The sequence below is a fragment of the Misgurnus anguillicaudatus genome, chromosome 24, assembly GCF_027580225.2.
Source record: "Misgurnus anguillicaudatus chromosome 24, ASM2758022v2, whole genome shotgun sequence".
NCBI classification, from domain to species: domain Eukaryota; kingdom Metazoa; phylum Chordata; class Actinopteri; order Cypriniformes; family Cobitidae; genus Misgurnus; species Misgurnus anguillicaudatus.
The window spans coordinates 39,235,911-39,259,084 of NC_073360.2; the positions used below are offsets into that span (position 1 = coordinate 39,235,911).

The following is a 23,174-nucleotide window of genomic DNA, read 5'->3' on the forward strand; positions in this document are numbered from 1 at the left end:
TTTATTAATATTTGTAAAAACTTGTATAATATTAATAATACATTTAAGTATGGTAAATATTAGTAAAGGCAGCATTTCATATAGAAAAGGTCTACGACTTTATTATTTGCTTTATGTCTGCCATCGCCACATGAAACCCACCGTATGCGCGCACTCGCGCACCGCCCTCCCCACCCAGGACGCGCCAGCCTGGATGAGAGGGAGCGCGCGAGTGAATTACAACAGTCAAGCCGCAGAGAGAGAGAGAGAGAGAGAGAGAGAGAGAGAGAGAGAGAGAGAGAGAGAGAGAGAGAGAGAGAGAGAAGCAGGACAACCAGAGCGGATTTCAATGAATTTGCAGAGCAGCAACATGCGCTCACAGCCACGCCTGCCCTGAAGACCACAACAACACACTAGGATACAAGGTATGACAATCTGAATTATTTTATAGTTTTGCCGCGAACCTGTTTATGCACATCAATGCTTGTGGATTAAAAGTTAAAGAGACACTCTAAACAAATAAAACATGAAGTATTTACTGTTGTTACCTTAACTTATTTCTCTTTAGAATATAAGCACCTGCTTCATTCAGTTGATGCTTTCGTAAAAAGGTTTATTAAAGCTATATTGTGGTTTATGTTTCCATAACACATGCATATATGACTGCTGCAGAACTCTTATAGTCTTTTCTGCACCATTTGTCTGGCTTGCGTGGGTCCTTTGGTGGACACTTGTTTCTTTCTTTCAGTTCAAGCATCGGTCCACTCTCCTCATTTATTTTTAGTGATCTGTCGTATAAATACATCATAATAATGTCCCCCTTTTGTCGTATTTTAGTTAGTTGTAAACCACTGTCCCGGTTACATGAACGATGTTATTGCAGTGCCTATTGCAAAATGGTATGCTTATGGGTGACTTTAACCCCATCATTGTTTTTAATGTTGCTGATGATGATATTGATAATCAAGTGCGCTCAGTAGGGTAGAAGTTGAAGCGGTTTTAAGGGATGTAAGATGTTTCTCGGGACGTGACGGGGATGCACCACACAGGCGGGGTTTCCTCTGCTGTTCTGCAGATGGAGGTTCCCTTCTCCCCTCCCATTTTACACGAGACATGTGGGTACGTACAAAATGTAATAGGTCTAGTGCATAGTGTGATGTTTATTGTTTGAAAGGTGCTTTATTTTGAATACAATTTATTTGTGTGACTACCTGACAGAAATTAAATAAATGTCATTAAAATGTGCACGTGTTTCTGAAGCGGCGTCAGGTGGAGGCGCGCGCCAGAAGTGTGTTCGGTTTGTTGGCGTGTCTTTGAGTTACAATTCCGTAATTGCTAACAAAACAAAGCGAAATTAAATTCCTATTTAAAGGCATAGTTCACCCAAAAATGAAAATTCTTCCGGAAGTCATATTTGTTGACCGCATACGCCATTCAGTTAAAAACTTAAGACATACAATCGTAGTTTCATTCTTGCTTTTCTGTAACAATAATAATCCTCTATATTTGGGAGAACGCACCCGAAATCCTGGCCAGGAAATAAGTGCCTGCTGCAGATGCATCTAAGGGGTTTATGGGAAAAAAGACGCTCGCGTTTGCCAGATTATCGCATAATCTAATGCGTTAAGGGAGTGTCTTGTGTGTATTTTGTAAACTTTTATCATAAATGGTTTTGACACGTGTGCAGCAGGCACTTATTTTGAAAAAACACGTGATGCACATGGTCACATGATGCAACAAACACATATTTTGAACACGCAAGCAATTGAACTAGCTTATTTTGAATTAGCGTCCCTCGGATGAGCAGTCACGAGCCGCCACTGCTAGAAATTAAAAATTCAGGTCAACCTATATGTATAATATGTATCTATAGTATACATGTATAGTATAAAGCTTTGCTAAAAGCCAAAGATTAAAATAGAAAATAATAAAAAATCATGATTTGTTTATATCAAATTATGTCTGTTGTAGAAATGTAAGGTCAGTTCGAGCCTCGAGCACATTGCAAACTGGGACACACTGTCTCATTTAATGTGCCTTGTTATATTTTGCAAATTCTGGAAAATACTGTTGGTTTTTCTGGGTATTCAATGCATACAGAACGCAGTATTGTATTAAAAGTAAGGCTAGTATAGTGATATGCTTTTGTAATGTATGTACACAGCATGCCACAAACCACATGCCTTTTATTTCATTATGCATCTTCATTTCATTTTACTGTAGTTCATGGCTCTTCAAATCAGAGTGACAACACGCTGGGTTGTTTCAACCTATGGTTGGGTAAAATACAACTAATGCAAACATTGGGTTAAACCCAGAAAATTCTACAGAAGGTTAAGTTTAACACAACAGTTGGATTTGTTTTTTATTAGATAAAGGTATGCACTGACAGAAATCTTGTGCACTTTTACTACACTCTAAAAAAAATGCTGGGTTATTTTCAACCCAACGTTGGGTCAAAAAGGGACGAGCCTAGCAGCTGGGTTGAAATTAACCCAGCAAATGTTTATATTTGACCCAACAATGGGTTAAAACAACCCAGCATGGGTTAAATTACAACCCAGCGGGCTGGGCTCGTCCCTTTTTGACCCAATAATGATATGAAAACACTTCAGAAGAGGCGGACGGCCGTCCAAAATGGCTAATCTGTAAACGCTCTTCCTTATCAGTGTTTAAATCCTTTGATTTAAAGTCATGCATCTTGTTTGTGTATGTTTGGACTGTTTAATGTTCTGGTTATATTTAGTCAGTCTTGCTCTCTTATAAATGAATCAGGCCTGTCCATGCATTTTTCTTAATTTGTTGCATTATTGCATCAATTCATTCATGCATAATTGTCCCAGGTGTATGACGTTGCAGTTACTGGTATTTAATATATCCTGTGTATGTGTTCAGCATTGAGACGTGATTGAGAGTTTAAGTCGGTAACTGCTGCAGTGTTGAAATTCCTCATCTTCACGCTCTGGGCATTGCGTATGAAATTCACAGATGCTGCTCAATATTATTTTATTAATGAACTCTTGATAGAGCATTACGTTAGCAACGGAAAGGTCATGGGTTTGACCCCAGGGAACACATATATATGTGTAGCCTACTAAAAAAATGTGGATAAAAGCGTCTGGCGAATGCATAAATGTAAATGTGAGCGTGAATGATTGCTGAATTAATTGTGACCTTTTCTGTGAAATCCAAGTTAGTCTAATTGAATGATGATTAGGAGCATCAAAGTTTGATTTCACTAATTGATTTCAATCTTTGACATGATCTAACTCAGTCAATAGTAAATATATCAAGGTTATATTTTCACAGAATGTTCTAGGATGATTTTATGTAGAGAATAGTAAATCACAAAAAATGACTTGAAAACCTTTAGGGTAGGTAATCCATCTGCCTGTCCGTGTCTATCCGTACATCAGGAAAGCTCAATTTTTCAATCTTCCACCAATTTTGCTCTGCATTTTCACTGCCTGCAGTGTAATACATTTCCCACTCTTTATTATGTATGAAGATTATAATGCCACAAAATCTGGACATATATTCAGGAACATATGCCACATGCATTTCTAGCTTGATACTTTACTACAATACCCCGTCTCTTACCTTATTACTTGGCATGTGCCTAGTGGTTTTGTGCCACACCAGTATGATGAACAGGAACAGGCGTTACAGCCTGCTGCGATGGCAGGCACTATGCATGCTTATACATATGCATGAGTACACAAGCCAGGACTCCCACTGCGCCCACCCACTCACTCCCATTGGCCAACGGCCCATCGCTGTAGGAGCAGGTGCCGTGCAGTTGGCCGACTCATCTGTCATCATGACGGGGTCTTCACTCTCCCACTCTCAAACACTATCAGTAGCTGTGTTTCCATTTGAGATTGCCGCAAAACTTTAACGTTATTTTGTAAATGTCGACAAAAAACTATTGTGTATTGACCTCATTTCCAAAAAACGATGTTGTGCAACTACAACATAATTTTGTTGTTTCACGGTCAGTAATAAAAAAACATGGCAATGGGAGTGTTTAACTTTTTAAGGTGCCGCGCAGACCAATGTGGATAACATCAAAATACTGCGAAAGCGACTTGAAAGCTTACATAACAGTTGACTCCCGAATCGTTCTCGCAGTATTTTGAAGTCATGCGCTTGTCGGTTTAAAGAATGGTAATAGACTTCATGCTCTGCTGCAGAACCGACAGGTGGATGACGACAAAGTACCATGAGAGCGAAGTAGTGTGTTATGCAGGGTTCACACCTGACGTAGTAGAGGTGGCAAGCGCAAGTTATTTAGAAGTTAAGTCAATGCAAAACGCGATTAGAAATCCTTTGCGTGAATTGAGCGTTGCTGCAGGAAATGCGCCCGTTAAAAAATCTGAACTTCGACGGATTTCCGCGCCGCGTTAACCAATCAGGACCTTGCTGTAGTAGTGACGTCAACGTGATTACAGGAAGCGAGTGGAGTCTCAGCGGAGTCGCAGAAGCCCCTCCCATGACGCGAATGTCCTCGTGAATGTCTCGAATGACTAGAATTTCACACGCGAATGAAGCAAATGTTCAAGCGTCCAACTATGCGTGAATATCGCATTGTTGCCGCCTCTACCGCGGCTGGTGTGAATGCACCATTAAGCTACGTACACACCAAACGCGGGGCATCGCGTTAGTCGCTCTAGATTATTTGCGGGATTTAACTTCGTGTCATGCAAAACTTGTATATTTACAATTCGGGTGAAGACGCGTTTGAGGCAAATAGCGCGTGTGTTTCCAGTCATATCGCGTCATTTGCATTGCCCTGCGCGAGGACGCGTCTGATCGCGTCTTTGCATTGACTTTGTTTGTAATCTACTCGCGCAAATTGTTGAACTCGCATCTGGTGTGAACCCACAGTTCTTTCAGTGCCACATGAAGTCAGGTGACCTGTAAATACGTAAAAAAAGTGCATTTTTGCGATATTCCTATATTCCTTTTCGAATTTCCTTGAAAATCACCTAGACTGAGTGCAATAACATTTAACGATATATAAGAGTTTATGCGAAATTGCTGGGTTACCATTAGGTGTATTTTAATTTGCAGAATTTGAAGGGTAATGGAAACGCAGATCTTTTCTCTCTAGTTGTATAAATTTAAATTGTGAATTAAAAATACGCCCAATGAAAACATGTCAATTTTGCACAAAACTTTTTTTACTCGTGTATGACGTGGTTTCTCAGGCAATTCGCAAAAGGAATTGATCGCAAACTGCAATAGCAACAGTTTTATTTGCATTTACAGGTAAACTGACGTGTGTAAGTCATTCGATCATTCTTTAAATATGTGAAATCATACTATAACCTTACAGAAACACCTCATACATGGCTGCTTTCAATTATAAAGGGCTTTAATGCTTCTATTACCCCTGAGTCTCATTCGATTAAAAATAATGGCTTGTGAGGTGGCTGCGATATACATAAACCTACCAACATCCATCAGCATGATTTTTGGAATTGCTTGACGAGAGGAAAGTTATGTTTTATTTGCACAATATCAGTTATTGCATAGTAATAATATTGCAATAGTTTTTATTGACATTTACAAAACATCGCAAAGCTCTCTCTCTCCATTCACTTTTCATATCTCGGCCACACTCGGCTGCTTTGCTGGTTCAGGGGAGATAGAAGCATCCGGAAGGTTTATAATCCAAAGCACTGACCTGCGAAATTAGGGGTCACAGGCAAACAGCAGAGACGATTCCAGGTTGTGAACTAAAGTTGCTGATGAACATGTTTAACTATGACAGAACGGATGCTTCTTCGGGCCAGGGCTTGCTGGGACGGTTCTGTTCAGATTATTACTTCAGCCTGTAGTCCCTAGGGGTGCCTGAATATAGCATCACCAAGTGGTTTAGTGAAATTAATTAAATTACTTATGTGGAAACAATGTGGGAGCTGATTGTGGGAAATCAGCTGCTGTATGAGTCAGGTTTGGCTTTCAAAGGCATTGTACCCACATTGATGGCTTAAAAGAGGGACTGATTAGTCAATGGTGTGTCATAGGTATTAGTGCATGAGTTTTGCATGGACAAGCATTACTATTTCTGATTTAAAATCATAGTTAAAACCTTTAAAGTGCTAGAAGGATTCGTTTCTGTACCCACCGGTGGAAATATATAGCAAAACGTAGGTTTACGCTGAAGGTAAATGTGTTTGTACATGGTAGCAACTTTGACGGATGATGCTGGATGTCTCTCTCTCTCTCTCTCTCTCTCTCTCTCTCTCTCACATATTGTTAATCATACAGCCCCTAGGCTTTCATATGTTCACTGTGACACCATGCACGTGCTCTGACAGCATGTCTCTCATGTGTTTCTTTGCTTTGTTCCCTCCTAAATGGGAGTAATGCATGTGTCCATTCTATTGTATTGTGGAGCTCAGTCCACATTTAACCATTTACAGCCCCATCAGGCCAGCTGACGCCAGTAAAAGAGCAAGACCTGTCTCTCATCTGTCTCTGAAAAGAGGGCAGGATGAGGCAAGAAGGCACAGTTATGGATCCATTAGCTCGGGCCATTTCAGTCATGCCGACGGTGATGGGAAATGATACTCGTGAAAGTCTTGAGTGACTTGAGTCTCTTTTTCGGTATGAACATAAAAGAAACAATTTGGGACTGCTTTACGACTGCTCTCAAATTAACATGGAGATGCAAATGAGAAAATATATTAGGGCTGTGCAATTAATTCGATTTTTAGTTTAAATTTTTATAACAAAAACAAGATAGTTGAGGTAAAACAATTGTGCAATTAAAATAAACTGCCTGCTGCTGGACCAGTATGTTTGTAAGGTACTTCGAAGGCACCACTGCTTTAACAAGTGTAGCATATTGCAATACTTAAGTCATCATTCCCACCAGACTTTTTTTTTTTAAGTTGCTCGGCAGCCTTTTTTATGATTTTCACAAGTTTCACAAAATGCCTTCCAGGAAAATTTTCTTCTATAAATATATAAACATAAAAATATATCAAATGAAAGAACGGACCCTCTGCTTTCAAACAAACAAACAAACAAAACGGGAAAAAAACTTTACATCCTATCGTCATTTGTTTTCTTTTTATAACCTCTTAAATATGGGTAGGTTTCACAGAACAATGATCAAAACATAGACAGAGTTTAAAATTAATTTCAGATTTTTATAAATTGTTAAAGAGCACCATTTAGTGGATAATAGCAGAATTACAGATTACCATAAAAACTCATCAACAAAACATCATTGGCAGGGAAATGTTTTCTCTATAATTGACGAGAGAACTTGTCAATGGCTGGAAAAGAGTTAATAAAAAGATTAAATAAATTAATTTTTTCAAAGTCAGAGTAAATGTGTTAAATAATTGTGTAATCTTCTTCAATATAATCGTGATTATGATTTTTACAGCCCTATAATATGTAGATAGATAGATAAACAATATATAAACAAAATGAAAAATGTAAAAGAAAAACATATACTGTACAATATAAGTAGATATGAACTCTTTAAGTTAAAGGTGCAGTGTGTCAATTTTAGGGGCATCTAGTGGTATGATTGCGAATTGCAACCAATGGCTCAGCCCACTGCTCACCCCTCGCTTTTGAAACGCATAGAGAAGCTACAGTAGCCGCCACCTCGAAAAACATGTCATTGTCGGAGACAAAAAATTTTGTCCGTTAAAAGGCTTCTGTAGAAACATGGTGGCACAAAATGGCGACTTCCACGTACACAGGAAAAGTGGCGGAGTATTTTTTCCAGAGTTAATATTTTTTTCCTCCAAAAGAGTTGTTTTTGCTCCGTTTTGAATAAACAAAGTAAAATGTGTTAGTAGAGTGGGAGCAAAATTACAGAGTAACTGTAACAGAGTTAAATGTTTCCCTCCTAATTTCCGTTTATCTGCCATTGCTGTATATAATGTTAAAAGACTAACAATAAAGATTAATGACACGCCTGCATATATTTCTATTGTGAAAATAAATAAACAACATCTCAAAAAATATAATTTAGTAACTAATTTGAATCAAACTAATTAGAAAAACGGACACCTAAAAGTACATAAACATAATAAAAAACTAAAGTAACTGAAACCATCTTTGGGGGAAATATCTGCAATTAGATTTTTAAGTTTGGTTCACGTAGCATTTGCTTACATAGAGTTTGCGGGCTTTATGACCTACACGGCACCCAGCCACCAGAGGGCGATAGAAATATTGCCTTCACTCACCGTGACTCCCTTTGGTAACGGCCATATCGATCACTGCTGGTTAAGAAGACAAGCTGCTTTTCTGCTGGATGGTGAAGTAAGTGAATTTTTTTAATCTTAGTATTAATTTCCAGAATATTCGCCTCTGTTTTGATCTTAGTCATTTTGCCACGTTTTTTAATATTACAGAGATAACTTTCTCACGTGAGAACTAAATTAGTCCATTATTTAACTTACAGGTTATATAAGTTAATTACATGCATAAAAGATATCTGGAAAGCACATAACTAACATACTGATTACGAATGTTAACTGACACGGGCGAGACTTGTTACTGCCTATGAAATGTTTGTAACTTAACATTTTGGCGGGCGTTTTGAGTTTTACCTCATGTATTTGACTCGGTAAAGAGTTAAGTTCGCTTTAGTCAGTTTGGTTTGCATTATCCCTTTCGGACGATAACGTGAGCTGTTTCTCTTGAAACTTAAAGTATGATGTTTAACTTTGTGTTTCTGGTTGCTTCAGAATGCAAACCAACAGCGTTGTCAAAGTAAAGTGAAGTTTAATTGACAAGCGTCTGGAGTTGTGCACCACATGTATTTGACTCGGTAAAGAGTTAAGTTCACGTTAGCCAGATTGATGTGTGCATTAATGTTATCCCTTTTTCGGACAGTAATGTGAGCTGTTTCTTATGGAATGTAAGGTATTATGTTTAACTTTGTGTTTTTGGTTTCTTTCAGGATTCAAACCAACAACGTTGTCAGAGTAAAGTTCAAAGACAGCAAGAAATATATTTTCTCTTCACAACCATTTACATTTTACACATTTTTGGAATGTGGTAAGAGTTAATATTGTTAATACTTTTCCTCTAAGACATTTTTAATAGTAAAACAAGTGTATGATTGTACCTTATGGGGTATAACAAAATAACTTAATATTAACTTGTTAATTTGGCATTGCTGGCCTTTGTCAATTTGGTTTGTCTTTTTTCAGTTGCCAAGAAGTTTGATCTTCCTACAATGAATGTCTTTGATGACATAAAGACAGAGGTTGATGAGGAATAATATCTGCTGACACGACCAGACTTTGGTGTCCTAGAAATCTTCATCCCAGAAAGCACAACAAGCATTTATGGTAAATTGTTTGACATGCTTATCAAGTTTTTTTTAGCAGTGTTCACCAATTCACTGATTTGCATATGCTAATATGTTAGTTGGACTAATTCTCAGCATGCTATCAAAATTGTATGAACAGATAATCTGATTATAGATATGGATTATATTGAAGATTGATTATTTATCTAATACTAAGGGCACGTCAGACTCTGATGGGACCGCAGTGTTGATTAGAAATCCTCCTGAAAAAAATCTAGCCAGGAAACGTCATCTAGTCCAGGTAAGAATCATCAAATTTGCCTCTGAATTACATCTATGCAGAATAACTTAAATATGTAAGGATATTTGAAACTACACTAGTCAACATTTAAAGTGGTTCAAAACCTTAAAACCAACTTTGAACTTTTTTGATCCACCTCAAATGTTGCTGAGGGTATGAAGGAAACACTTTTCAGTTTATATTTTCTCATCCCTGCTCTATTTAATGTAATCCCCTTCCAGATCGAAAATATCCTAAACAGCATCCCTAGAGGCGATAAGGTCATAAAGGAATACGCTCGCACAAAGTCTTTCAGATGGCAAAAGACGTGACATGGTGAAAATCTTGGTAGCACATATAACAAAGGAACATGGGTAGGTTGTTCGTACACTACTTTGTAAATTGATGTTTATGATGTTACGGGTTGTAATTGGTTTCTGTTTGTAGATCTTCCCCTTACCGAAGTTTGAAGGAAGAATATGCAAAGGGTATTATCTCCATATTCCCATGCTTTGCTGAACCCAGGAGCAAGCTTGGTTATGTAAGTACATGTTGCCTCTCAATCTTTGTGATAAAAATGTCCTGTTCTTTCTGTGTTTTTGAAGCTTTGATTGTGTTTACAGTGCACATTATAACACGTGTTCAAGGATTCACGTGTAAAAAAAAAGTGGTATTCTTTCACACATTTTACTTGTCTGTATAGCGCTGTTTTCACTGTCCTCAAAACGGGCTGATGTCTTCATTGTTCTGTGAAGTCCCTGCTTCAGAAATATGTAACGAGTTCTGATTGTGTAGTTTATTCAGTGTGTTTTGATTCGACAGCAGCTTAGCTTAGCAGAGCCGTTTGAGCTTAGCTGGAGACTGACGTATTCCTGTGGGCGGAGTTTAGTCAAAATCTGTTTTATTGATGTCATTAATTCGGGAAGTAGAGGGCTGTAGTCCAAACCGGCCACTCGTGCAGGCCTCGAAAGGCGAACTCTGCCAATGAAAATATATCGCCTGGCAGCGAACCCTGAGCTCCATCATTCCGCAGGCGCCATCCATGCTCCAACAGCAACACTAAACACCAACCAAAATTTAAAATGAGATCAGGAAGAACGTGACCTTAAAAGGAAGATTTACTTTTTATATTGCAGTGTAGATATTTTTTGCATTATAATTGATAAGGCATTCATTTCTTTAGTCATGAAATGTAAAACAAAGGTCTTTGTATTGTTCTATTCACAGGAGCATTATTACAATGCAGAAGATGGAAGTGGATATTTGGCGTGGAGAATTAAAACTCAAGCATCAGAGGGACGGATAAAATGCCCACGGCAACCACAAACAGGTGCATGACTTGCAGATTGATTTGCAGATTTTGGACTTCTATTTGGTGAGGCGACCACTGCAAAGTTGTTGGAGAAGTGGTTTACCAACATAAAACCAAAGGTTATTGCACAGACCCGTGGCCTCAAACAGACTTGTAAGGTCCAAGACCTCATCCAAAATGCTGAAGTTGAAGATGGTAACTATTGTGCTATACATACATGTGCTATACAAGTTATGAATTCATGAAGAATGGCTTTAGAACCATAGATTCAATTGTATTATTTATTGTATTATATTTACAACATATAATCCATGGTTTTGTTATTTAGAGTCCCAAATGAAAACTATTTTAAACTGTAAATCTACAACTCGCATACTAGGCCCTTGTGAAAACCCATCTGAAAGCGCTCTATTTTTACACACTAATTTTGTACTTTATATACAAAAAAGTCTTCTTTTGTACTTCTTGAGATAATCTTAAGAACATCTAAGTATACTTGTCTGTACTATTTTGAGACACCATGAATATGAACTGAAATATGCTTAAAATATATATAAAAAAATTTTATTTAGATACCGCTTGTAGTAAACTTAAACCCATCTTTCATACAAACAAGTGGTAAATAAATACATTTTTTAAATATATTCCAAGCACACCCCAGCCCACACTCATGGCGCCTCAACATAGCACAATAATTTTTAAGTTTATTAAGTACAAAATTAATGTGCGAAAAGAGAGCAGTACATTATTGAAGTGTACTACTTTTTCAGCTGGGTTTTCACAGGGGCCTAGTACGTGAGTTGCGGATTTACACTTTTAAATTGTTTTAATTTGGGACTCTAATAACAAACGAATGGTCTACATATTGCAAATAACGTTTAAAGGGGACATATGAAAATCTGACTTTTTCCTTGTTTAAGTGCTATAATTGGGTCCCCAGTGCTTCTATCAACAGAGAAAATGTGAAAAAGATTAACCCAGTAACTTAGTTTTGATAAACCATTCTCTGCAAGTATGTGAAAAAATAGCTCATTGAAATGTGGCTCCCCTTGTGATGTAAGAAGGGGATTTTACTATAATTATACTACCTCTTAATCTGCACTATTCAACCACTGCCATTTAGTGCAGCTCATTTGCACTTAAAAGGATACACCCAAAATCAACACATATTTGCTCACACCTACAAAGTGTTATAATAAATTGTCTATATGGTATTTTGAGCTAAAACTTCACATACATACTCTGGGACAGCAAATATTTATTTCACATCTTAAAGTCTTGTGAAATGTCTCCTTTAACTGTATTTCCTCATTTCAGTATTTGTAGTAGTTTGTTTCTGCTTTGTTTATTGTACCATATTATTTCATGTAATTCTTTATCTCCTCTATTGTATTATCACTATTTATATTATTTTAGTGTTGTTGTCATGAATTGTAAAAATGCTGTTTAAAAGATGAGCTTGACAAATAAAATGTATAATAGATGCTGTTATAGCAAGAGAATAAAATTTTACTGAAATTACAGTTTTGTTTCAGACTGATGTTTTTCATTTTCGAGCTGTTTGATTGTGAAACGTGAATTTTGTAATTCAGAAGAATAACTCTGGACAGAGTCTGTTTTTTTTGTAGTTCACTCATAATTGATGAAAAACAACTCGGGAGGGGAAGTAAATTGTGGCAGAGTAAATCTGAAATTCCTCTAAATAGAGTTAAATTGTAACAGAGTCAATTTCTTTTAGCTCTGAACCGAGTAAAATGGTACTAGAGTTGTTTTTAAAAAACACTACATAGAGTCAAATATTACATGACAGAGTAAAATATTAACACTACATTGAGCATAATTAACTCTAAAAAAACAACTCTATCAAAAGAGTAACTTTTACTCTTTTTAGAGAGGGACCAAATGTTATCTGGTATAGAGTAAAATTTTCTTCAAATTGAGTAAATTTTACTCTGGCAAATTTACTGTGTAAGGGGACCCTCGTGTATGTCGATAAAAACATCTCATTCTAAGGTAATGAAAACATAACAATTCATTATAAAAAGGTCTTTATACACCCATGATAATGTAGTTTTGTATAATATATTGCATTTTTGTCAAGAGATCCTTCTAAAAATGACACACTGCACCTTTAAAAAAAATGTTGGATTTGCTTAAAAAATTGTGTCAACTGGTTCCACGAAATTAGTTTAAGTAATCTCAAAAAATAATAATTTGGTTTATTTAGTTTAGTGTCAACAAACAACAACTGAGTTAATTGTACATAAATATTTTATTTATGAGGACAAAAATTTGAATAATGGCATTATATAAATTCCACCTCTTTAATTGGGATTGTCTGTTTAATAACTCCATAACACCGAATCAATTAATCATAGTGCAGCTGCTCAATACAACTAATCATGTAGACCTTTTAATTACAGCCTTTTAAATACATCACAAACATTTTGAAATTAAATGTACAAAGCAAGTTCATTGACTCATACTTGGTCACTTATTACTCATGTGCCTATCTAAAGGTGCTACACTTCTAAAAGAGGGTGACAGAACAATAAATACCCATAATACACTGCAAAATCATCAGCCAATGAGATGCCAGTCTGTATTGGTTTTATTAATCTGTTAGTTTTTCTCCACAATGTTATTTTGGCTAAACAAACAATTTTTAAAGGTATTGCGGAAGATTTTCTTTTTCCGGGTGGATCATCAAGACTATTGGTCCTCCTAGGTGTCAATCAGGAGTGTTTTAAAAAAGTGGAGAAGGCGGTTCTTTTCTAAAATTCAAGAAAATCCTCCGCTATACCTTTAAGTAAAGCCGACTGCAACTGCGTTCGGCCCAAAATTTGAGACCACGCGGACAGTGCGCCTACAGCCTGCGTACAACAGCGAATGCGAAAAATATCGATACAGCTAACTATCGTGATACATTTTCCACGATAGTGTATTGATATTTCAATCTCTACTATCGCTATTTTAAAATTGAATAATCCTTCTGTGTACGTCAAACAACCTCCTCCGCCACTGCTGTAGTTGTCGTTGTCCAGTTGTCATATACAAGTTGTCATATACGGCGAATGGCCCAGAAGTTAGCGGGAGTGAAAAAATGGCAGAAAATTTAAAAACACCTGCAGCTTTCATGTGGACGCACTTTGGCTTAAAAAAAGAAAAAGCATCGCAATGTATTGCAACATGCAATGTATTGTATTGTATCGCGATACATTCTATCATGGGCATGTATCGTGATACATATCGTACCGTGAGGCCCTTGCCAATATCCAGCCCTAACATGCGCGTGAAAATATTGAGACGGGGCACTTCACTAGACAGCAATTGCACACAAACTATCTTTTTTCGTCTTTAATTTTTACTTTTCCAAGAACAGAAACTGTAGAGCATTTTCGTCACCATTATGTTTGATTCTTGTTCAGTGCTGCCCTGACGGCCTGGCAGAGTAATAATTTAAAAAAGAAATGTGTTTCATTTGTATTGTGTACATGTCGAACGCGGCCATCCACGCGTAGCTGCGATGAGTATACTTTGAAAGCTGGCTGACGCGTGCGCGCGCAAGCCGGCGCGGATGTGGAAAAAAGTATACTGCTGCCTTAAAGCTGACAAGATACTTTTTTGTTGAATTTACTCAATTAAAATAATTTCACATTGTTAAATAGATTTTTTAAAGTAATCTCAACAGGAAAGAATTAAGTAAAATTGGAAAAAGTGAGCCTTAACAAACATTCATTTAATTTAATAGAGGTGTTTCTAGAATAAAAAAAGATGAGATGGTGATAAAATCGAAAACCTCACCATGTACCCAGATGTCAGCTTTGGTTGGCTGGATCAATCTGGATCAGACCTTCTGAGCTTTCACCCCATGTGACAGAGTGAAGGGCTCACAGCACATTAGAAAGTAAAAGCACCTACAGCGAGGATAAAAACAGCCTGTACCTGAAATGTCAGAATAACCCAACATATCAGCAAGGTGGACAGTTGGAAATGTGTTTCTTCGAGCTCCAATCACGACTCCAGTGAGTTTCCTCTAAGACAGGATATGCGCCTGCTGCTCCAGCCACCCATCTTATATTTAGATTTGCCTGGTAATAGAAAAGTCAGCATGATAGAGACAAAGAGAGAGAGACACCAGGGAATTGAAGCAGAAAATAAAAAATAGATTATTATGTCTTTAAAAGCAATGTCACTGGAAGTACAGCGTTTGGGATGTGGAGCAGAGAAGGATCACGTTCCCCAGGGACACAGTGTGTGCAAGATAATTTAATTTACTGCTCTGTACTATTTCTATCTTTTGAAAATCTCATACTGTATTCTTTATGGTCTTGCTGGTCGAGCATTGTAAAATATCACAAACACAATTTGAGTGACATCTGTGCTTCACTTCTCTGGATGTTGAGAGATGTGCTGATGTTCGCTGGGTCTGACAGCTCATGTCAAAGAAAAACAAAATTTGTCCAACAAAACTTTCATTGTATCTTCTGTCACAGACACGAAACTTCTCACTTGACTTTTCAGAACAGATCTCAAAGTGTCATGAAATACTAAACAACATTTTCTGAGATGTGAACAGGGATGGTTGTCTTGTACATCATAGAAGACGATGGTAGGATCTATTAATTTTGTAGGAAAAAAGTAGGTACATTTGAGCTTTCTGCCCTATCTATTTTCATCTTCCAGGTTAAAAAATATGACTTTGGCCATGTACTGCAGTACATATTACTCTATAAATATTCATGAGACTGCATGTTCTTATCCAATAAGATAAAATTTCACTTGTGCGGGGCGTGTGTGTGCGCGTTACATGCCGGTCAGCAAGGGAATCGGGGGCTCGGGTCCGGTTCTGTATGGTAAAGTAAAATGTGAGTACACCCTGAGACTTCGCTGTAAGAACACATAGTAATTGAAAGAGACGTTCATGGGTCTCAGGTGTTTCTGTGGATCTTTTCTTGCGATGCTGTCAGGGGTAGACTTGCCCCACCAGTCTCGAAATTAGTAGTCAAAATTAGATTTTGCATCTCTTTCAATGCATCTCTCTCAAATGTCTATACGTTAAAACGCTGCTTGAATGAGGGGTTTATAGTTTTTTTTGATGAAAAACACAACAACAAAATGATCTCGCTTATATTAAACATCATATATGTATATTATAACAAAAACGAGTAAGCCATTGTATGGTCAGTCAGCCTGGCTCGCACACTCAGGAATAAGTGAAATCTGACACCGGCTGCTCTGTGATGTGACGCGCGTTCAGCTCCGCTGATTTCAGGCAGCACACACATTCAGTTCTTAGTGTGTTTGCTCTCTCTAACAAAACTAAATGATTTAATTACACGAAAATATCAAAACGACGGTGAAAGACGGTGTCGCGGTGGGCAAGTTATCTAACCGGTGAGAGGCTGAAGCACCGGTAATCACATTTACACCGACTATCGCGGCAAGCCTAATGGAAGCTCGGCGGCATACGGCAACACGAGCAACAGTGACTGGTAGCGGTCCACTCGCGTGACAATGTTGAGAAAGTTTAAGTTTAACTTTATGCAAATGAAGAGTGATTTTCGGCAGTGACTACCAACGAGAACGAAGCAGTGAAGTTCATGTCATCCGTCTCTCGCCAGTTACTGGAGTGGCCGTTACTCATTTGTTTATGACAACCACAGTTAGAAACGCCACTTTTGAAGGAGACGAGCGACACACAGCGAAAAAGTCGCATATAATGTGAATGTACCTTAAGCTGCATTCACATTAGCAGCGACTAGCAGTGGCAGAGCGACGCAATATCATTGATTTCAATGGAAGCTCTGCGGCATGTCCACTCGCTCAACAAAGTTGAGAAAAGTTTTGCTTTATGCAAATGATGAGCGACTTCTGGAGAGACTACCAATGAAAACGAAGCAGTGGAGTTCATATCGCTTATAATGTGAATGTGAATGTGAATGAGAAAACATATCAAAAGTCTTTGGTTATTTTTTTAGTGCGATGCTAATGATCTAATCAGATTCAATGGATTATGCTAAGCTATGCTAAAAGCGGTAGCGCCAGACCAAGAGATCAGCTAAATGGATTCCAAAATGGTAAAAATCAAATGTTTAACTCTTTACATGTTTAATTAAGTAAATCCTAATATTTGTTACACTAGCCCTACTGAAAAATCCAGCTAAGACCAGCATAAGCTGGTGAGCTGGTTTTAGCTGGTCCCCAGCTTGGTTTTAGCTGGTTTTGCTGGTGTAGGAAGCTGGTTTTGCTGGTGTAGCAAGCTGGTCTAGGTGTGTTTTGGTCACATTTTAAGCTGGTCTAGCTGGACTTAGCTGGTCATGCTGGAGTACCAGCTGTCCCACCAGCATGACCAGCTTTGTCAGACTGGGAGGACCAGCGTAAACCACCTTAAACCAGCTAAAACCAGCTACCAGCTTATGCTGGTTTTAGCTGGATTTTTCAGTAGGGAGACTAGATAGCCTACTGTATCCTGTCCTGCCCACTCCTCTCCGTTCATCTCATAGCATCCACGCCCATTTAAAGTGCATTTTTCAAAACAAAAGTGAGGTAGACTGGAGTTGAAACAGGGGGGCGTCATGACCCTTTAAACTGTTTATCTTATTCTAGAAGATTCTTGTTTGGGTTATAGTGGATTTTAGAACTTGCAAAAGGTTCTGTGTTTGTTTTTAAGCCTCTCCCGAGTTTTCAAGAGTTTTTTGGGTGTACTTATTTTCTGCTTGAGACATGCTTATGTTTAATAGACAAACACTTGTTACAAAACAATTATTGCAACTAAAGATTAAGCACTGCATATGCATAAAGATTAGGCTGAAAAGGTCAAAATTAAAAAATTTTAGTTACCAGGATCTGGGTTGCCCAATATAAGAAGCAGGAAATAATCTTATTTAAGCTTTAATGTTTTGATGCCTATTTCATATCCGTTCATTCATTTATCCATCCATCCATCAGGAAAGTTTATTTAGTTTTAAAAAAATCATCATCTTTCCATATTTCTCTATAATGTCTCTATAATTGTTAAATGATAAACAGTGAAACTCTTACTGTATCTCTCTCATTTTTCATTCTCTCTGTTCTGACTCACTTCACCTGCCCTTTATATCTCATCACTCACAGCCTCAATCTGTCTCCTCATGCGCCTCTGTCAGTCTGAGCCCAGATTTAAAAGCCGGGCCACTTGCACTCTTTCTGATCGGATGCATTTATAAAACGGAGGAGAATCTGGGGAAGAAGAAATGGATCAATGTGTCATTGAAATTTAATGAACATCTCCCGTCTGCAAGTTCAGCACTGAGCTTTGCCAACAGACGTCTGCTTTCCTAGTCTTGTTTTTTTTCCAGGAGTCAGCACAGGAAAATCTGGCGACTTTCCTTAGCTCCGCTTTCTGATTTTTTAAGCATTATTAATGCTTGCAATGCAGCTCTGTGTTAATATTCCTCAAACAGAATGGTTGGGGTTTGTTTTATACCCATAAGCATTAAATATCTGCAATAAATGCAGCCCAAACTGCTATTTCGTATTAAAAATTTACTTTATATTAAAATGAATGGTATGCCTTTAAAATATAGCAGACAGCAATGACGACATCATAATATCTGCATTTTGATGCTGCCTTGCAAGTGCCTATATTTCCTTTTGCAAATGCAAATCTAGTTGTGCCGACTCTTTGTCTTAAGACTCCCATTGACATTTCTTAATCTGACTTTGCTAGGTTTTCCTCTCTAATCTCACTGTGATCTATAATGACACATCTGGGAGATAGTTGGTCTTCTAGCCATTAAGAAAGGTTATGAAGATGGAGATGTTATCAGCGGGAGGGACTAATGAACTGTGCGTGTGTGTGTCAGACCAAGGTTTGACTACCCTAGATAGTGGTTAAATAAAGGAAACAAATATTTACAGCACTCTTGAGGATTCATTGTCTGTGGAAAAAATTACAAATGCATTTTAAATGTACAGAGAGTAGCTCAAGTAAATATTTGAAATTTTTGAGATTGCCTGCAATGCAATATACCACCAAATGAATGAAAATATTAAATTGCAGAGTCATGGATTAGCAACATGCTTGGTATTTAAGTCTGTAGTGTCACTGTCATGTCAATATTGTAGTTTTGGTAGTTTGGTTTTGTTGTGTATTTTCAGTGGGTCAATAGTGTGACACTTAAGACCTTTTTGGACGGTAATTGTTTCTTGTGGGGGCGTAAGGTATTTTCATAGTTAACAGATGGTAGACAGTGATTTTATTGCCGTCTAAATCCAGAATATCAGTGTTTTTCTCCGACCACCCGCGTAAATGTTCCCGGCGGAATTGCACAGAGGTTGTGTGATAATTTAATTGCTGTGTGGATCCAGATTTTTGAGTTTGTAAAAAGGGATCAATGCAAAAATCAATCTGCACATCCTTTTAGACCACTGAAAGCACCGTATGGTCACGCGCCTCACATTCTTCATCAGTGAAGCATCTTTCTTTGCATGCTTTTTAAACATTGACACCTTTATAACTGAAATGTGAGAAGTATATGGGAACAAAGTTTCATCATCACTCCACTACTGCAAGTGGAAACTGATATAAATGAAGAGAAGAAAATCCAAAAAACTTTTAAAATGATCTATCTGCAGCAGCAACAATTGCCAAATACAATTTTAAAATGTATTCATTTATATGTATTCCACATACATATACATTTAAACCAAGTATCCAGGTCATGTGAATGATCATGTACCACATGAGCAGCGCATTTCCAGGTGTTTAGAATGATAAACTCACATATCCACTGCAAATTTATCTTCATCCGAATGCATGATTTTTGTTGCGAAAAAAAATGCAAAAAGTCTGTATAATCTATGATGTCATTGAGTCAGTAGTGTGATGTCATTTTGTCTGTAGAGTAATGTCATTGAGTCAGTAGTGTGTTGTCATTTTGTCTGTAGAGTGATGTCATTGAGTCAGTAGTGTGATGTCATTTTGTCTGTAGAGTGATGTCATTGAGTCAATAGTGTGTTGTCATTTTGTCTGTAGAGTGATGTCATTGAGTCAGTAGTGTGATGTCATTTTGTCTGTAGGTGATGTCATTGAGTCAGTAGTGTGATGTCATTTTGTCTGTAGAGTGATGGCATTGAGTCAGTAGTGTGTTGTCATTTTGTCTGTAGAGTGATGTCATTGAGTCAGTAGTGTGTTGTCATTTTGTCCGTAGAGTGATGTCATTGAGTCAGTAGTGTGATGTCATTTTGTCCGTAGAGTGATGTCATTGAGTCAGTAGTGTGATGTCATTTTGTCCGTAGAGTGATGGCATTGAGTCAGTAGTGTGTTGTCATTTTGTCCGTAGAGTGATGTCATTGAGTCAGTAGTGTGATGTCATTTTGTCCGTAGAGTGATGTCATTGAGTCAGTAGTGTGATGTCATTTTGTCCGTAGAGTGATGTCATTGAGTCAGTAGTGTGATGTCATTTTGTCCGTAGAGTGATTTCATTGAGTCAGTAGTGTGATGTCATTTTGTCCGTAGAGTGATGTCATTGAGTCAGTAGTGTGATGTCATTTTGTCCGTAGAGTGATGTCATTGAGTCAGTAGTGTGTTGTCATTTTGTCTGTAGAGTGATGTCATTGAGTCAGTAGTGTGATGTCATTTTGTCCGTAGAGTGATGTCATTGAGTCAGTAGTGTGTTGTCATTTTGTCCGTAGAGTGATGTCATTGAGTCAGTAGTGTGTTGTCATTTTGTCCGTAGAGTGATGTCATTGAGTCAGTAGTGTGTTGTCATTTTGTCCGTAGAGTGATGTCATTGAGTCAGTAGTGTGTTGTCATTTTGTCCGTAGAGTGATGTCATTGAGTCAGTAGTGTGTTGTCATTTTGTCCGTAGAGTGATGTCATTGAGTCAGTAGTGTGTTGTCATTTTGTCCGTAGAGTGATGTCATTGAGTCAGTAGTGTGATGTCATTTTGTCTGTAGAGTGATGTCATTGAGTCAGTAGTGTGTTGTCATTTTGTCCGTAGAGTGATGTCATTGAGTCAGTAGTGTGATGTCATTTTGTCTGTAGAGTGATGTCATTGAGTCAGTAGTGTGTTGTCATTTTGTCCGTAGAGTGATGTCATTGAGTCAGTAGTGTGATGTCATTTTGTCCGTAGAGTGATGTCATTGAGTCAGTAGTGTGTTGTCATTTTGTCCGTAGAGTGATGTCATTGAGTCAGTAGTGTGTTGTCATTTTGTCCGTAGAGTGATGTCATTGAGTCAGTAGTGTGTTGTCATTTTGTCCGTAGAGTGATGTCATTGAGTCAGTAGTGTGTTGTCATTTTGTCCGTAGAGTGATGTCATTGAGTCAGTAGTGTGTTGTCATTTTGTCCGTAGAGTGATGTCATTGAGTCAGTAGTGTGTTGTCATTTTGTCCGTAGAGTGATGTCATTGAGTCAGTAGTGTGATGTCATTTTGTCCGTAGAGTGATGTCATTGAGTCAGTAGTGTGTTGTCATTTTGTCTGTAGAGTGATGTCATTGAGTCAGTAGTGTGATGTCATTTTGTCCGTAGAGTGATGTCATTGAGTCAGTAGTGTGTTGTCATTTTGTCCGTAGAGTGATGTCATTGAGTCAGTAGTGTGATGTCATTTTGTCCGTAGAGTGATGTCATTGAGTCAGTAGTGTGTTGTCATTTTGTCCGTAGAGTGATGTCATTGAGTCAGTAGTGTGATGTCATTTTGTCTGTAGAGTGATGTCATTGAGTCAGTAGTGTGTTGTCATTTTGTCCGTAGAGTGATGTCATTGAGTCAGTAGTGTTTTGTCATTTTGTCCGTAGAGTGATGTCATTGAGTCAGTAGTGTGTTGTCATTTTGTCCGTAGAGTGATGTCATTGAGTCAGTAGTGTGTTGTCATTTTGTCCGTAGAGTGATGTCATTGAGTCAGTAGTGTGTTGTCATTTTGTCCGTAGAGTGATGTCATTGAGTCAGTAGTGTGTTGTCATTTTGTCCGTAGAGTGATGTCATTGAGTCAGTAGTGTGATGTCATTTTGTCCGTAGAGTGATGTCATTGAGTCAGTAGTGTGTTGTCATTTTGTCCGTAGAGTGATGTCATTGAGTCAGTAGTGTGTTGTCATTTTGTCCGTAGAGTGATGTCATTGAGTCAGTAGTGTGTTGTCATTTTGTCCGTAGAGTGATGTCATTGAGTCAGTAGTGTGATGTCATTTTGTCCGTAGAGTGATGGCATTGAGTCAGTAGTGTGTTGTCATTTTGTCTGTAGAGTGATGTCATTGAGTCAGTAGTGTGTTGTCATTTTGTCCGTAGAGTGATGTCATTGAGTCAGTAGTGTGATGTCATTTTGTCCGTAGAGTGATGTCATTGAGTCAGTAGTGTGATGTCATTTTGTCCGTAGAGTGATGGCATTGAGTCAGTAGTGTGTTGTCATTTTGTCCGTAGAGTGATGTCATTGAGTCAGTAGTGTGATGTCATTTTGTCCGTAGAGTGATGTCATTGAGTCAGTAGTGTGATGTCATTTTGTCCGTAGAGTGATGTCATTGAGTCAGTAGTGTGATGTCATTTTGTCCGTAGAGTGATTTCATTGAGTCAGTAGTGTGATGTCATTTTGTCCGTAGAGTGATGTCATTGAGTCAGTAGTGTGATGTCATTTTGTCCGTAGAGTGATGTCATTGAGTCAGTAGTGTGTTGTCATTTTGTCCGTAGAGTGATGTCATTGAGTCAGTAGTGTGTTGTCATTTTGTCCGTAGAGTGATGTCATTGAGTCAGTAGTGTGTTGTCATTTTGTCCGTAGAGTGATGTCATTGAGTCAGTAGTGTGTTGTCATTTTGTCCGTAGAGTGATGTCATTGAGTCAGTAGTGTGTTGTCATTTTGTCCGTAGAGTGATGTCATTGAGTCAGTAGTGTGTTGTCATTTTGTCCGTAGAGTGATGTCATTGAGTCAGTAGTGTGATGTCATTTTGTCCGTAGAGTGATGTCATTGAGTCAGTAGTGTGTTGTCATTTTGTCCGTAGAGTGATGTCATTGAGTCAGTAGTGTGTTGTCATTTTGTCCGTAGAGTGATGTCATTGAGTCAGTAGTGTGTTGTCATTTTGTCCGTAGAGTGATGTCATTGAGTCAGTAGTGTGATGTCATTTTGTCCGTAGAGTGATGTCATTGAGTCAGTAGTGTGTTGACATTTTGTCCGTAGAGTGATGTCATTGAGTCAGTAGTGTGATGTCATTTTGTCTGTAGAGGATATCATTGAGTCAGTAGTGTGATGTCATTTTGTCTGTAGAGTGATGTCATTGAGTCAGTAGTGTTTTGTCATTTTGTCTGTAGAGTGATGTCATTGAGTCAGTAGTGTTTTGTCATTT

At 38.0% G+C, this 23,174-nt stretch overlaps 1 protein-coding gene and 1 long non-coding RNA gene across 7 annotated transcripts in view; both read left to right on the plus strand.

The window, feature by feature from the left end:
- The first annotated feature begins 253 nt into the window (after positions 1-253).
- slc8a2b (solute carrier family 8 member 2b) overlaps positions 254-23,174 on the plus strand; it is a 122,330-nt gene continuing 99,409 nt past the window's right edge. For both annotated transcript variants that reach the window (XM_055197443.2, XM_055197440.2), the window contains exon 1: positions 254-404. The gene's annotated coding sequence lies outside the window, so the exon portion shown is untranslated. The remainder of the gene's footprint in view (positions 405-23,174) is intronic.
- On the plus strand, positions 7,708-12,044 carry LOC129451443 (uncharacterized). 5 transcript variants are annotated; one of them, XR_012367693.1, is made up of 7 exons: positions 7,708-8,277; positions 8,921-9,018; positions 9,174-9,314; positions 9,492-9,575; positions 9,797-9,928; positions 10,002-10,095; positions 10,782-12,044. It is a non-coding gene; the product is annotated as an uncharacterized lncRNA (long non-coding RNA). The 5 variants fall into 5 exon arrangements; XR_012367692.1 differs by having other exon boundaries at positions 8,921-9,314; XR_012367691.1 differs by lacking the exon at positions 7,708-8,277 and adding an exon at positions 8,502-8,776 and having other exon boundaries at positions 8,921-9,314.